The sequence below is a fragment of the Pinus tabuliformis genome, chromosome 3_2 (assembly GCF_031772625.1).
Source record: "Pinus tabuliformis cultivar Carrire ecotype Pingquan chromosome 3_2, CPIR1, whole genome shotgun sequence".
NCBI lineage: Eukaryota > Viridiplantae > Streptophyta > Pinopsida > Pinales > Pinaceae > Pinus > Pinus tabuliformis.
The window spans coordinates 754,364,034-754,378,315 of NC_142302.1; positions in this window are offsets into that span (position 1 = coordinate 754,364,034).

Sequence of the window (14,282 nt, forward strand, 5' to 3'; positions counted from 1 at the left end):
AGGTGTCGATGCCTGTCGTCGCGCTAGCAGCCCAGTGCGCCGAAGGATTCTAGTTCAACTAGTTAGACTACCTTCGCGGAAAGTTCCTAGCAAACTGCAGGAGCTTAGCAAGACGTTCCACTACGCGTGGCTCTTACTGTCAATTGTGCTGGTAGCATGGGAGCTGCTAGAGGACAGTCAATTCCCTTCGATTGCACCAGACCTACTAGAAGCAACGAAGTATGCTTCATTGTGGGAAACCAAGGACGTGCAATGAATCAAGGATACCAAGATATTCTGGATCTTTATGGAGATGAACATCCGCATGGCCATCAATCACAAATCATGGTTTTCGCCTACGGTGTACGCTAACCTACAGGGCTATGTAGAGTTTAAAGTATATTTTCACCATGTGTCCATCATTATGCGGAAGGACCTTGCGCAGAAATGGTATGACTTGCCTAACCTGGCAATGGATGACGCCATTGATGCCGTACTTGATCAATGACAGGTAGAGTGGCGCGTTACAATAGACTTGGCGGTGGGAGGAAGCAAGTCTGTTGCGTAGAGAAAGAAGGAGGAGGCCAAGCTTAAGATGACACAACTAGCCGAAAAGAGGAAAAAGGAGGCCGCTAAAAAGGCCCAGGCGGAGCGCAATTCCTTTCAGCAGACATGGAAGCTAATAGGTGGAATAGAGCGGGGCTCGGACAAAGCGCAAGGTGACCTTCACCTGAGACAGAGGAGGAGATGGATGAGCAGACAAAGCAACACGACGTGGACCCTCAGGAGACGTCTGCCAGCATCAAGCACCCAAGGGAGCAGGAGAAAGGAGGGTCCAAGAAGAAATCAAAGGCTACCAAGACATCACTGGACCCTATCATGCTAACAAAGGGTGATCTGCACGACATCAGTGACATAATGCGAGATGTCACCGCGGAGGACCTACAATAGTTTGAGCAGCAACAATAGATAATCTTGGGGGCTATCTAGACAAGTTTATAGGAGCTGTAGACCCACGCGTCTCAGGCTGGCACGATGTCCACCAGCCTTACTATTAGCACTTCAGAGGCTGTCGATATGCTGTGCACGAAGGCCTCCAGTGCGCTAGTGCTGCCTGATGGAGCACTGACCATGGAGAACAAAGCTGACAAAGCCATTTTCAGCGCCCTAAAGGGAGTAGGGTTGAATCTGGCAGCACTTCATGGTGAAGCGCTCCACCTCTTGCAGGATGGAGTGATTGAAGAGCAGAGGGCCCGTGAACATCGCACCCTCTAGGTGATCAGTGAACAGTGAATCAACAATGAGAAGATGGCACTACAATGAGACTCTGCCATCACCACTGTGACCGAGGCAACCAATCAGAACAAGCGCATTATGCAGGTCATCGAGGAGGCATGCTGAATGGTCCTAGAGTTGGCCATTCCTGAGGAGGAGCCAATCGAGATGTGCATTCACAAGCTAGCTATGACAGTGCACGACACTCGTACTGAGATGGCGAGGGTTTAGTTGGAGTTGAACCTGCAAATCACAGAGTTACATTTGAAGGCCCATCCTTCAACTCCGCTAGAAGTGAAGGAGCAGCGGGCGACCGTTGTCACAGAAGTAGTAGCGGTAGTGGACAGTGCAATAGCAGACTACACACAACTTGTAGAGTAGTTGTTTGAGGTCCTGAAAAGCCTGCCGGATGACCCTCATGTACAAAGACTAGAGACAGAAGTGTGCGAGCTGCAGTAGTGCTATGATGAGCTCAAGGGCATAATGAGAACTATCGCGCTGACACAAAGACTAGCAAAGCAGAACGAGGCCAAGTAGCTGAAAGAACAGGTGGATGCATCGCTGCACAAAGAAGCAGTGCTGAAGGCAAGGCTGAAGCCCTGGTTGGATTAGGCTTACATGATACAAGATATATTGAAGGAAAGCTTGCAACTCTGTAAGAAACTCATCAAAAGATTCAGGTTGACAGTTCAGGAGTAGTGATCGAGCAGATGGTCAAAAACGCGAAGCAGGCGGTAGCTCAGTGCACTACCAAGGTTGCAGTCACACGAGTCGAGCTGGAAGGTCTTCGCGCTAAGATCTCTGTGCCTACCAAGTGACTCAAGGGTGAGTCACGATGTTTGTGTTGGGGGCCTGTTGGGAACGAGATCCCCCAAGGACAATTTTGGGGCTAAAATCCCATGTTTTGGGTCAAATTTTGTAATAAAATTGTAAAGTCTCTGCATTTTGTGGTTGCGGAGCGCGAAGGTGTCATGAGTCATAATGGGTTGTCCGCCCTTATTTTTGTAAAGTAAAGTCAGCTGTAAAAGATCTACCCGCGGTCCATAGACCATGGGATTGTATAAAAAGAGATAAGTAAGTAAGCTTTAAGTAGTTCAGATAAGATTTGGGGAAGATAGATAGTCATAGCATTGAAGTAAGAAGTCTAAGTCTCGGGTCGTAGCATAGGTAGAGGCTCTACAACTGAGTGCACAGAGGCCTGGGGTAGAAGTCCGCAACTAAGTGCACAGACCCCTGCAGCTGTGTGCGCAGGGTGGATAGAGTCTGTAATCACTTGAAGATATCAAGAAAGATAAGTATTCTGCAAATTCTATGTCTTTGTTCCAGTTAATGCATCTTATCGTATTGTGCATGAATTTCATTTATAATGCTTATATGATGCACGAATGTATGTAATTACGTTTTTTAAGTGGACGTAAGTAAGAACATCTGTTTACGCGATGCTAACTATGATTGATTAATAAGATAAGTAAGACACTTAGACTAGTTTGGGAATTTGCATGGTATGCTGCCCTAGCAGCGCGAAAGTACTTGAGCCACAGGTTATGGCTACGCAAAGGTCAATCATACCTTTTTGCGGAGTTACTGAAGGGCAGAATAGAGGGATAGTCTGGCAAGCCCTAGAACTAAGTGACCTGCGTGAAGGCAAGAATAGAAGGAATAAACCGACATCACGAACATCTCAGGGTGCAAAAACTTGGTTCCAGAATCCCCCTATATTGCTTCGGGTGAGACTTCGGTCCGCACTCCATGGCTTGATGTCGAAAGGGTGAGTAGTGTAGGGATTTTTTTGGCTAACTAACACTGAAACTGGGTCAGACCCCACTAAGCTAACATCCATGAAAGGTTGAGTTGGCAGTTAAGTGATGTGATTAACCAACCATCCAACTAAAATCCTCAATTTAATAAATATACGATCAGTCTGTAAGATCCAATTCACCACCCAAGGAAGATGTGTGGCAAGGAAAATTAAATGAATTCAAAGGTAACAAGGAAGATACCTCCTGCAATCAATACCACCGCAACAGTTGGTCCCAGTGAAAAGAGAAGACGAGAATAAGAAACCGCAGAGGAATGACGACGTGTACTATCATAGTAGGCATGTATTAAGAATTTTAATATCCCAACATTCCCCAAAATCCTAATCCAAGATCAAGAAGTAAATTTTGCCTAGTGACATACGCCCATGCAAGAACAGAGGGGATATCCAAATATAGTAAAAAAGGAAAAAAACATGCAAAGAAGATATGCCCAAATTAATCCATGATGACACTGATAATACCCCATGGGGAACCCAACCCACGTGTGTGAAATACCGACACCAGAAAATTTAAACTGTAACGAAAAAAGTCTTCCAACTTCTTGTTCCAAGTTGGATTTTGTACTAGCCAGCGAAACAGGGAGAGCATGAATCAGATGGCAACTCGGAATCTAGATAGAACGAGAGAAAAAAAGCAAGTGTTAATGGTGAAGTGGATAATATTATCACCCACAGAGTGGGATTATGTATATTATGAGCAAAGGCTACAGATGCGACACCAACAACAGAGTCAGGGCCACCCGATACTACCTCCTCCATAGCAGTAGAGAGCATTATAGATGTATCGCCAAGAAGAAGAGTTGGAACTAACCACAACAATTCAAGTTTAGAGAGGAAAGAAAGTGTGAAGCAGAGTGAGAAGTAGCAGCCCTAGAAGGAGGAAGGTCTGTATAATTCACTGAAATCACATGAGAGCTAGAGGTCTCAGAATTTGAGAGGGTGGAAGTCAAAACTGAATAGTGAGGAGGAGTATGAGAAAAAGGGGAGGTACACATCATCACTGGGAAGAAAATTATGTGAGAGAGTTCAGCAGAAGTCGAAAGGTAAGCATAATGCCGAGGAGAAAAAGAACCAGAATTTGTGTTAATGGAAAGTATGTCTCATCCTCCACCGTAGAGAATCTATCCATGGGAAACAAGAAGCAATATTAACCTCCACAACCATACCAACTCAACAGCCAATAGAAAAAAACTTCGTAAAAAACTAATATCCCATCAATCTGTTATACCTTCCCATGCTTCCAACTTCCATCAAGCGTCCTTCCCTATATGCATTCTTTCCTTGCAAGCACTTGGAGAACAAGGTCAAGATGATAGTGTCATGGAAACATCCATTATTCTCAACATCCCTACAAAACATCAAGTTCCCTGCAAATTCTCTTCTCGACCAAACGCCCTTACAAGTGAGTTTACCTACTATTACTATTTTCACATATAACCTACCATGCTTCAAAGAAAGGTAACATTTCTTCAAATTTGATTTTTTATTAAATTTTCATCACCAGAATCCAACCATGTAGTGTTTGTCAAAATTGCAATTTTGGATTGATAAAATTGTTGTTTTTAATCCATAAATGGATTTAGCACACTCAAAAACTGCTATTGCATTAATATTATGCAATGGTAATATTTGATATATCCAATTCCATCAATTCAAAATGATTCTTGCTAAATTTCAGGGAAAATTCATAGAATTTTTAGATGAGGGCCCACTTTTTTAGTTACTATGTATTGTTATGTAAATTGCAATGTTTTCACCATCGAATCCTTAATAAATCTAGATGAAGCAACCATAAGGATTTGTTGTGAAAGGAGAGAAGGAGCTAGTGCGCACGCTGAAAAATTCCTTGTATGGGTTAGAGCAATCACCAAGGATGTGGTATAAAAAAAAATTGATACTTATATACCAGGACTTGGCTTCACAAGGAGAAAAGTAGATCATTGTGTATATTTTAAATTAGTTGGTGATAATGTTATTAGATTTGATCTTGCATGTGGATGATATGATGGTGATAGGAAATGATAGGAAAATCGTCTAGGAACTGAAAACTCAATTTTCCCCTAAATTTGACATGAAGGATCTCGCTACGGAAAATTTTATCTTGGGCATGGAAATTAAAATAGATTGGGAAAATATGAAACTTTGGATAAGTGAGAGGAAGTATGTAGAGACAATATTGCAGAAGTTTAATGTGCATGAATATAAAGGTAAAGTTGTCCATTCCTACAAGTGTAAAGTTATCTGTGGATCAGTGTCCCAAGGCATAGGAAGAGGAAGAGAACATGTTAAATTTTCTATGTGACAGTGCAGTTGGAAGGTTGATGTATGCAATTGTTTGCACTAGACCATACATTGCACATGTAGTGGGAGTATTGAGAAGGTATATGTCAAAATTAGGGAAGGATCATTAGACAATAGTAAAGAGGGTTTTTAGGTATTTGCATGGAAATACTGGCTATAAATTGTGCTACGAAGGAATACAAAATTTGGACAGAGTGTTGGACATACATGGTTTTGTTGATGTAGATTGGGTTGGAGATTTGGATCGTGGAAGGTCTAAAAGTGGGTGTGTTTAACCTATTTGGAGGAGAAATCAATTGGATGAGCAAAAGACAATATGTAGTGGCACTCTTAACTATAGAAGTTGAATGCATGGAAGCCACTCATGTATGCAAGGAAGCAATACGGTTATAGAGAGTGTGTTTAGGTACTAGATTGGTACAAAAACTTGTAAGGATAGATTGCAACAATTAGAGTGCAATATTATTGGCAAAGAATCGAGCTGATCATTCTAAGACAAAACATATTGGCGTTTGGTATCATTTCATGAGAGATACGATTGAAGACAAAAATGTACTATTGAAAAAAGTGGAAACTTTGAAGAATATTATAGATTCATTAACAAAATATGTGAACACTAAGAAGTTCTCTTGGTGTAGAGAAACAATGGATACATTGCCTTAAATTTCTAATCATATACTTTTGTGAGCGCTTGTGTGCAAAGAAAAAAACAAGCGGGAGAATGTTGGGTATCTGTTATATTCTTTTCACAACTATCTCCATGCGATGTATGATGCAAAATGTGCAGCGAGGGTTTGGAGATAGTGCCCTTGAAATTTTTTTATGGGTGATTTTTGCATAGGTTTTTGGTAGTTTTCAGAACAAAATTTTAACAAAAGTGGTTTTGTTATGAAACCAACTCACAAAAAGATAGAAAAAAGAGATAAACGCCTTAGAGTTCAGCCTCTTTGAGGGGGCAACCTCCTTTACATTGCATAAATGAACAATTCTTCAATGATACAAATGAAAATACCTCGTTTCTATATATATGAGTCTAAGGGGTCATAATATAATCAGAGCTGACATAACAAGAATAATGTAAGGGCACAATAATAACAATAGTGGGCTTCTATGGGGCACAATAATAACAATATGGGGACTACATGGGTACAACAATATAATAAGGGGGTTGTACTAATAACAATAAGGGGTTACACTAGTAGTATAGGGGCCTAACATGCCTCTCTCCTTCAAAAAGTGTTGTCCTCAACGCTTGAGTAGTTCTTGATGCTTCTGTATAAAATCCTTGTCCTCCCATGTGGAATCTTCAATGGGTAAGTGCTTACACTTGATGAGATACTCTGAAATTGATCGATTTCGTAGTTGTCGGGTTCCTGTTTCTATGACTGCTCCAGGTTCCAATATGATTTTTCCTTCCTCTTCAAGTTCTGGCAATATTGTTTGAATTGGGATCTTCTGCAACTTTTGAATGAGTGGCCACAATCCTTCGTCCTTATTCCATTAATCCCCTGCTTCGTTTATCCAATCTGGTTGGATAATAGAAATAGCACAAAATAATGCTTCCACATCCTCATCCTTTCTTGAGAGTGCATCTGCAACAAAATTTTGCTTCCCATTTCTGTAGATGATGTCAAAGTCATAACCCAACATATTTGTGACCCATTTTTTCTTTTCTTCTAAAGATAATATTTGTTCTAAAGAGTATTTAATACTATGATGATCCATTTTTACCTTGAAGTGTCTACCCATTGGGCAAGGTCGCCATTTCTTAAGTGCATGTAGTATTGCCAACATTTCCTTCTCATAAATAGTTTGCTTGAGATGTAGCCGTAAAAATACCCAATCACCTACATCAAAACTTTTTTCATTGCGATGTTGATCTACCTGTTGTTTCATTCGATTATGCACCAAAGTGGTGTTACCCTTTAAAAGTTGGAGAACTTGTTGTTGATGCTCAATGTGATATTTCACTGCTTGAACCCTTTTCTTCTTGATATGTCCTTCTATCTTGAGAGTTTGAGGAGTGGTAATTTCTTCCAATGCTTTACAAGATATGGTTAGATTCATTTCTTGATGCTCGATGTGATCTTTCACTTCTTGAACATTTTTCTTCTTGATATGTCCTTCTATCTTGATAGTTTGAGGAGTGGTAATTCCAGCCAATGCATTATAAGATATGGTTGGATTCATTTCTTCTTTCTCGATGTGATCTTTTACTTCTTGAACCTTTTTCTTCTTAATATGTCCTTCTACCTTGAGAGTTTGAGGAGTGGTAATTCTTTCCAATGCTTTACAAGATATGGTCGGATTCATTTCTTCTTTCTCTGGGGTTGGGTCCTGGTGTATATCCTCTTCTTTTGATGTTTCTTGATCCTTTTCTTCCTCCTCTTCATACTCTATGTAAAATAATTTCTTCTCAGCACACTTATGACCTTTAGTGCATTTGCTATCACAATTGTAACAAAGCCCTTTTTCTCTTTTTTCTTTCAATTATTGTGGTGTAACCCTTGTAGGTTGTGGAAGGCTAGGAGAAACAACACTTCCATCTTTATAGTTGTGAGGGGTAGAATTCCTTGTTATGATAATTTTTCTTTCCACTTTGTAACAAAGCCCCTTTTTTTTTCTTCTTCCAATTGTTGTGGTGTTGCTCTAAAGAAGGTGTTTCCCTTTGTATTCTCATAATGTGCTATAATTTCCTCCGTGAAAATTGACCATGTAACAAGTTGTTTATGAGAACAAATCCCTTTATACCATAAAAATTGATCTTGTTCTAAATATGAAGATGCAATACATACCTTTTGTTACAGTGGCAAACCATGTAGATCAAAATATTTCTCCATCTGGAGTATCCAATTTATCAGATCCTTGCCATCAAACTTCCTCATCTCGTTTTTTCTTGATTTTAGGAGCTCAATCTTGAAATGACTGTAACTCTGTAATTTTAGATCTCCAAGTTCTGAAATTTCTTCCTGCAGTAGCTCTTCAAGTTCTCTTTCTAACGCCACCAGTCTGATCGAATTTAGATTCTCCAAGACAGACTTATGCACAATCTCCCAAGATGACCTGATTATATACCTTTTCATAAGAGTGAACTTGTATGAAGTGCCATGTGTCACTATTTTGACCTTCGGGTCTAAAAGATATAGATAGGAAACTACAATCCATCCTCTTTCTATAACTTCTTACGAAATTTCAATTTGATGCTCAAAACAAAAGTTATGACGATTTTCCCAAGGTTACCTGTTTGGAATGTAATTCAGGAATTTGCAAAAAGACCAGCAAATTTTGTGCAAAAAGCTCTGAAATTCGGACCTGAGGTTCAAAACGATTTTGTCTCAAATGGTTTTTTTTTTTTCGCTTCTGAAATGCAGTAGAAAAAGAATTATAGCAAAAATTCCACGATGACCTATTTGGAGCAGCGAAACCCTAGAATCCAAAGCTCCGATACCAAATGTTATGAAACCGGCTCACAAAAACATGGAAAAGATATATCAATGCCTTAGAATTCAGCCTCTTTGAGGGGGAAACCTCCTTTACATTGCATAAATGAACAATTCTTCAATGATACAAATGACAAGACCTCGTTTCTATATATAGGAGTCTAAGGGGTCATAATATAATCAGAGCTGACATAACAATAATAATGTAAGGGCACAATAATAACAATAGTGGGCTTCTATGGGGCACAATAATAACAATATGGGGACTATATGGGTACAACGATATAATAAGAGGGTTGTACTAATAACAATAAGGCGTTACACTATTTCATGACACATGATGGTTTTTCCCAAGGTTTTTTCGTTTTGATTAAGAAACTACAATAACATTCTAATCCAGGGTAAATGTATTGGTGGCTCGTGGATATATATATATGTTATATTTACCATTGTATAGAAGAATATATATTGAAAAATCATGTTGGTTTCCCCGATTTTTGGTTTCCATGATAAAATTTCTATGTCTATGTATGTGCTTTCCATTGCATATTTTCTATTTGATTAAGAATACGTTAGCATTAATTGATTGTTTAGGGTTAAGACCTACACAAATGCCTTTATTGCAACTAGATTTTCAATGTTAGGTCTTAACATGTACATTTTCATCAATTTAAAATGGTTCTTGCAAGTTTTAGGGAAAATTCATAAAACAATTTGATTAAGACCCAAATTTCTAGCCATTATGTATCATTATGTACATTTCAATGTTTTCACCATTGAATCCTTAATAGAATTTGGTTTTCAATTTATTTCATTGTATTTTATATAATTTTCTGTGTTCCTTCATTTCATCTCAACTATCAAAACTAAATCATTTATATCACTACAAAAATTCCTTGTGATTACCTTCCACTTTAGCTCCCTTTTTTGATTCCACTAACTGTTTTAGTGTATTTATCTCCACCTTTTTGAAAAAATCGATGTTATTTATCAGGGTGGCATTAATTTTGGCATTTTTTTCATTGATCACAGATAGTCAGTGCTAAAGTCAGCGAAAAATAAATTAGAAATCATATATATAAATGTCAGCTTCTTTATAAAAATTAGGGATCTAGGTTTATTTATACCCAGGTCGACAGACTCTTCTCTCAATAAGCTTTAATTCATATTCTATCTAATTTAGTCCTGATGATGGAACCCTTTGGGGTTCGAAACGTCGATAGAATGAACACGAAACTGTGGATAATCTGGATCATGCCACTGCAAAAAACTACCACAGAAGCTTAAAATCTAACATTAACCATATAGCATATGCACAATACACTTACCCTAAATTAGTAATTACCCACTTCCACCATTACTCGTGTTGTCAATTCTCAATCATTCGTGGTACGATACCTTTCTATTGACTAGCTTGTGTGTTGTGTAATATACCATTCCCTACAAGGAAGGAAGGGCCCTCCTTTGTAGCAGGGATTATTAGTTAGGAAGGTATTGTAGTTGTTTGATTTATTTCCTCAGTTATAATTCATGTGTGACTATTGTTACTATTATTATTAGCCTTTTTCATGCTTTAATGATTGCAAAAATCTAACCTCTGTATTGTGTAACGACATAGTTCCTAGACCGGTCCCTTTGTTAGTGTGAAAGTTATTTAATTCCTGCTATAGTTTGATGGTGTGTTCATTTCATTTGAATGTGTCTTTCAACATTTGTTAAGAGAATAATTTCGAGGAGTGCTCTTCTTTTCTAAATAAGGGTGAGAATGTGACATAGTGGTTTTATTATTCATTGCGTGTTTATTTCTTAAGAGTGTGAGAAGGTTTGAGAGTGTAACAACCAGAGTGTTGAGTTGCCGAGAGTGCGATTACAGTGGTTGAATTTGACTTTCATTAGCACTAGTCATCATTTTTCCCTTGCATATATTTTGTGTAATAGCCTTGCAATAACAAAACCTACCCAGATTGAAAATTAATGTGAATAGTTGAAACTATTTCTCTAGATTAGAAAGAAAATAGTTTTGCCCAACAAGAAGCTAAAGAAAAATCTATACACAACTTTGACGTAATGCAAGTTAAAGCAAAACTTGGAATGTTGTATGAAATTTGAAGCATAATTATTTAAAGGTCAAAGTAAACATATAATAATTAAAAAGTGTGTAAAATAATTAAATAAACAATCTACAATTTGAATCAATCAGATTAGTGAATAAATGAAGTCGAGGCATGCATTTTAGTGAAGCAAGGAAATTTTGGTCTGCTTCACAAAAATGCACGACCGACCTTCATTTCAAGGCCAAATTGAATGATTCAACTTGGAGAGTAATTATTTACTCATAGGGAAGATTAACACAATTAAATATTTTTAACTCTTTACCATTTCATGTAAATGGTGGGAAACATTCCATCGTTTACCCTAGGAGGATGCCATTTATCGTATCATGTTCCAACCATCTTCCAATCGATTTTAGAATTAGAATGTACAACATTTTTCATTGGCTAAATATGGAAAAAAAGGGTATGTTGCCTCTAGTCTATGTTGCAAGAAATGAAAATTGACATATAAACAAAACAATATCCACCTAACATATTGAAATTCAACTATTGATGCCTCGTTCTCCATCCAGATAGAAAATTCGATCCACTTTTTGTTTTGTAGCATGTACTTTTCAAAGTTTGAATGTTGATAAATGAAGTTAAATCATTCATTCAAACCAGGTGTATAGTGAAGTGGAGAATAGTATAATACACCATTTTCAACTGAAATCACTCAAAAAGAAGGAAGAATGAGGGTATGGCGGGCACTTTTATATGCTGTATAGAATTGGTTTAAAAACTGAGAAATTGTCATTTTTGTCAAATCAATTGCAAGAAATTGACACATAATTTGAGGAATGTGAAAGAGGTTTTGTCACAAATGCATCTTTCTTCAGCCCCATGGGATTATTTCCAATTAATGACATATGTATATTCTTCAATGAACATTTTTATAAGCCCATTTTTGTACATTTGCACTATGTTCTTGATAGAGCAATTCAATAACTTAAGTCATTAGTTTTGAATTTTGACCAAGATAATTACAAATTGTGCAAAAGTGTAAATAAATCATTCATTCAAATATTATCGTATAATCTTTGTGTGCTCTTTTATGTTTATGGAATGCATTTTAAACCAAATTCCCATCATAGTAAAAATTGTTAAAAGTGCACTTTTAATACATCCGTTGTGAGCAGATGAGGGAAGGCTATAAAAATCCAACAAAGGAATGCTCTTTCCCAATATGTGTACCTATCCCATTCCCAACTCCATTTACTATAATAATTTCATAACATGGGATGGCTTGCATTTTTATTAAGCTAAGGGGACATCTCATGAAGACATGACAACCCTTAGGTGTTTTTTCTCAACAAGCTCCTTTTTAGCCCAGATTGAAAAATAATATGTATAGTGAGGTGAAAAATAGTAGAACACACCATTTTAAAATAAAATCACCAAAAAGAAGGAAGAATGGGGGTATGGTAGGCATTTTTTTGAGCTCGTTAAAACTGGATTAAAAACTAAAAATTTGTCATTTTGTCGAATCAATTGCAAGAAACAAACAGAATCTGAGAAATGTGAAAGAGGTTTTCGTCACATATACATCTGTCTTCGTCCCCATAGGATTATTTTCAATTAATGAAATTTGGACAATGTTTGGGGGGCATTTTTCTAAGCCAAGTTTTGTGCATTTTCACTCTGTTGTTCACAAAACAATTCAATGACTTAAGTTATTAGTTTACTATTTTGACTAAGAGACTTGCAATTTGTGCACAAGTGTGAATAAATCATTCAGTCAAACATGATCACACAATTTTTGCATGCATTTGTTTGTTTATGGCTTGCATGTTATACCAAATTTCCATCATAGTAAAAATTGTTAAAAGTGCACTCTTCATAGATCAAATGCTGATTATAAAGCTTATTATATAAAATTTTATAACATAAAGTTTATTATATATAAACTTTATTATTCATATAAATGTCTAAAAGCCTAGTTTGTTGACATCCTTGGCGTGCATATTGAACTTCCATCCTCAGAGTGCATCCTCAACTTCCATTTAGTTAATAATCTGAGACAAGGATACAGAGCTAAATGACTGTGAGGTTGGCCTGTGACAACCTTGCACTGTGTCTCTCCCCTCATTCATGGCCATTAAATGGGGGGAGTATGTGGCATTGTATGCTGACATCGCCAAATTCATCCACATTCAGATATTTACTATAATCATTTCATTACAGGGGTTGGTTTTCATTTTTATTAAACGAAGGGGACATCTCATAAATATAGGACAACCCTGAGGTGGTTTTGCTCAACAGGAACCTTTTTAGGCGAAATAGAAAACTAGGCGTATAGTGAGGTGGAATATGGTAGAAGAAACCATTTGCAACTGAAATCACTTAAAAAGAAGGAAGAATAAGGGTATGGCAGACATTTTTCTAAGCTGGGTAAAACTGGTTTAAAAATTGAGAAATTATCATTTTGTCAAATCAATTGCAAGAAACAGACACAAAATTTGAGGAACATGAAAGAGGTTTTTGTCAGAAATACATTTGTCTTCAGCCCCATAGTCTTATTTCCAATTAATGACATCTGCACAGTATTCGGTGGGAATTTTTCTAAGCCCAGTTTTGTACATTTGCAGCCTATTCTTGACAAAAGAATTCAATAACTTAAGTCCTTAGTTTTGAATTTTGATTGCAAGAATTACAAATTGTGAATTCTTTTTAATAAATAATTAAACCAAATATGATCATGCAATCTCTGTGTGCATATGTATGTTTATGGCTTGCATTTTATACCAAATGTCTATCATAGTGAAAATTCTTAAAAGTGCACTTTTCATACATCCACTGTTTCATGATGAGGGAAGGTTACAAAAAATCAACAGAGGAATGTTCTTTCCCAATATATGCACCTATCCCATTCCCAAATCCATTTATAATCATTTCATATTAGGGGATGGTTTGCATTTTTATTAAACTAAGGGGACATCTCATGAATGCAAGACAAACCTTAGGTGCTTTTTCTATTGACAAGGACCTTTTTAGCACAAATTGAAAAACAAGGTATATAGTGAGGTGGAAAATAGTAGAAGACACCATTTCTAATTGAAATAACTCAAAAAGAAGCAAGAATGAGGATATGGTAGACATTTTTTTGAGCTAGGTAAAATTGGGTTAAAAAATAAAAAAATGTGATTTTGTCAAATCAAATAATGCAAGAATCTGACATAGAATTTGAGGAATGTGAAAGAGGTTTTTGTTACAAATACATATTTGCTAAGCTCCATAGGATTATTTAATATTAATGACGTATGTACAGTCTTCAGTGGGAATTTTTCTAAGCTCGGTTTTGTACATTTGCACTCCCTTCTTGACATAACAATTGAAGAAATTAAGTTATTAATTTTGAATTTTGACTAAGAGACT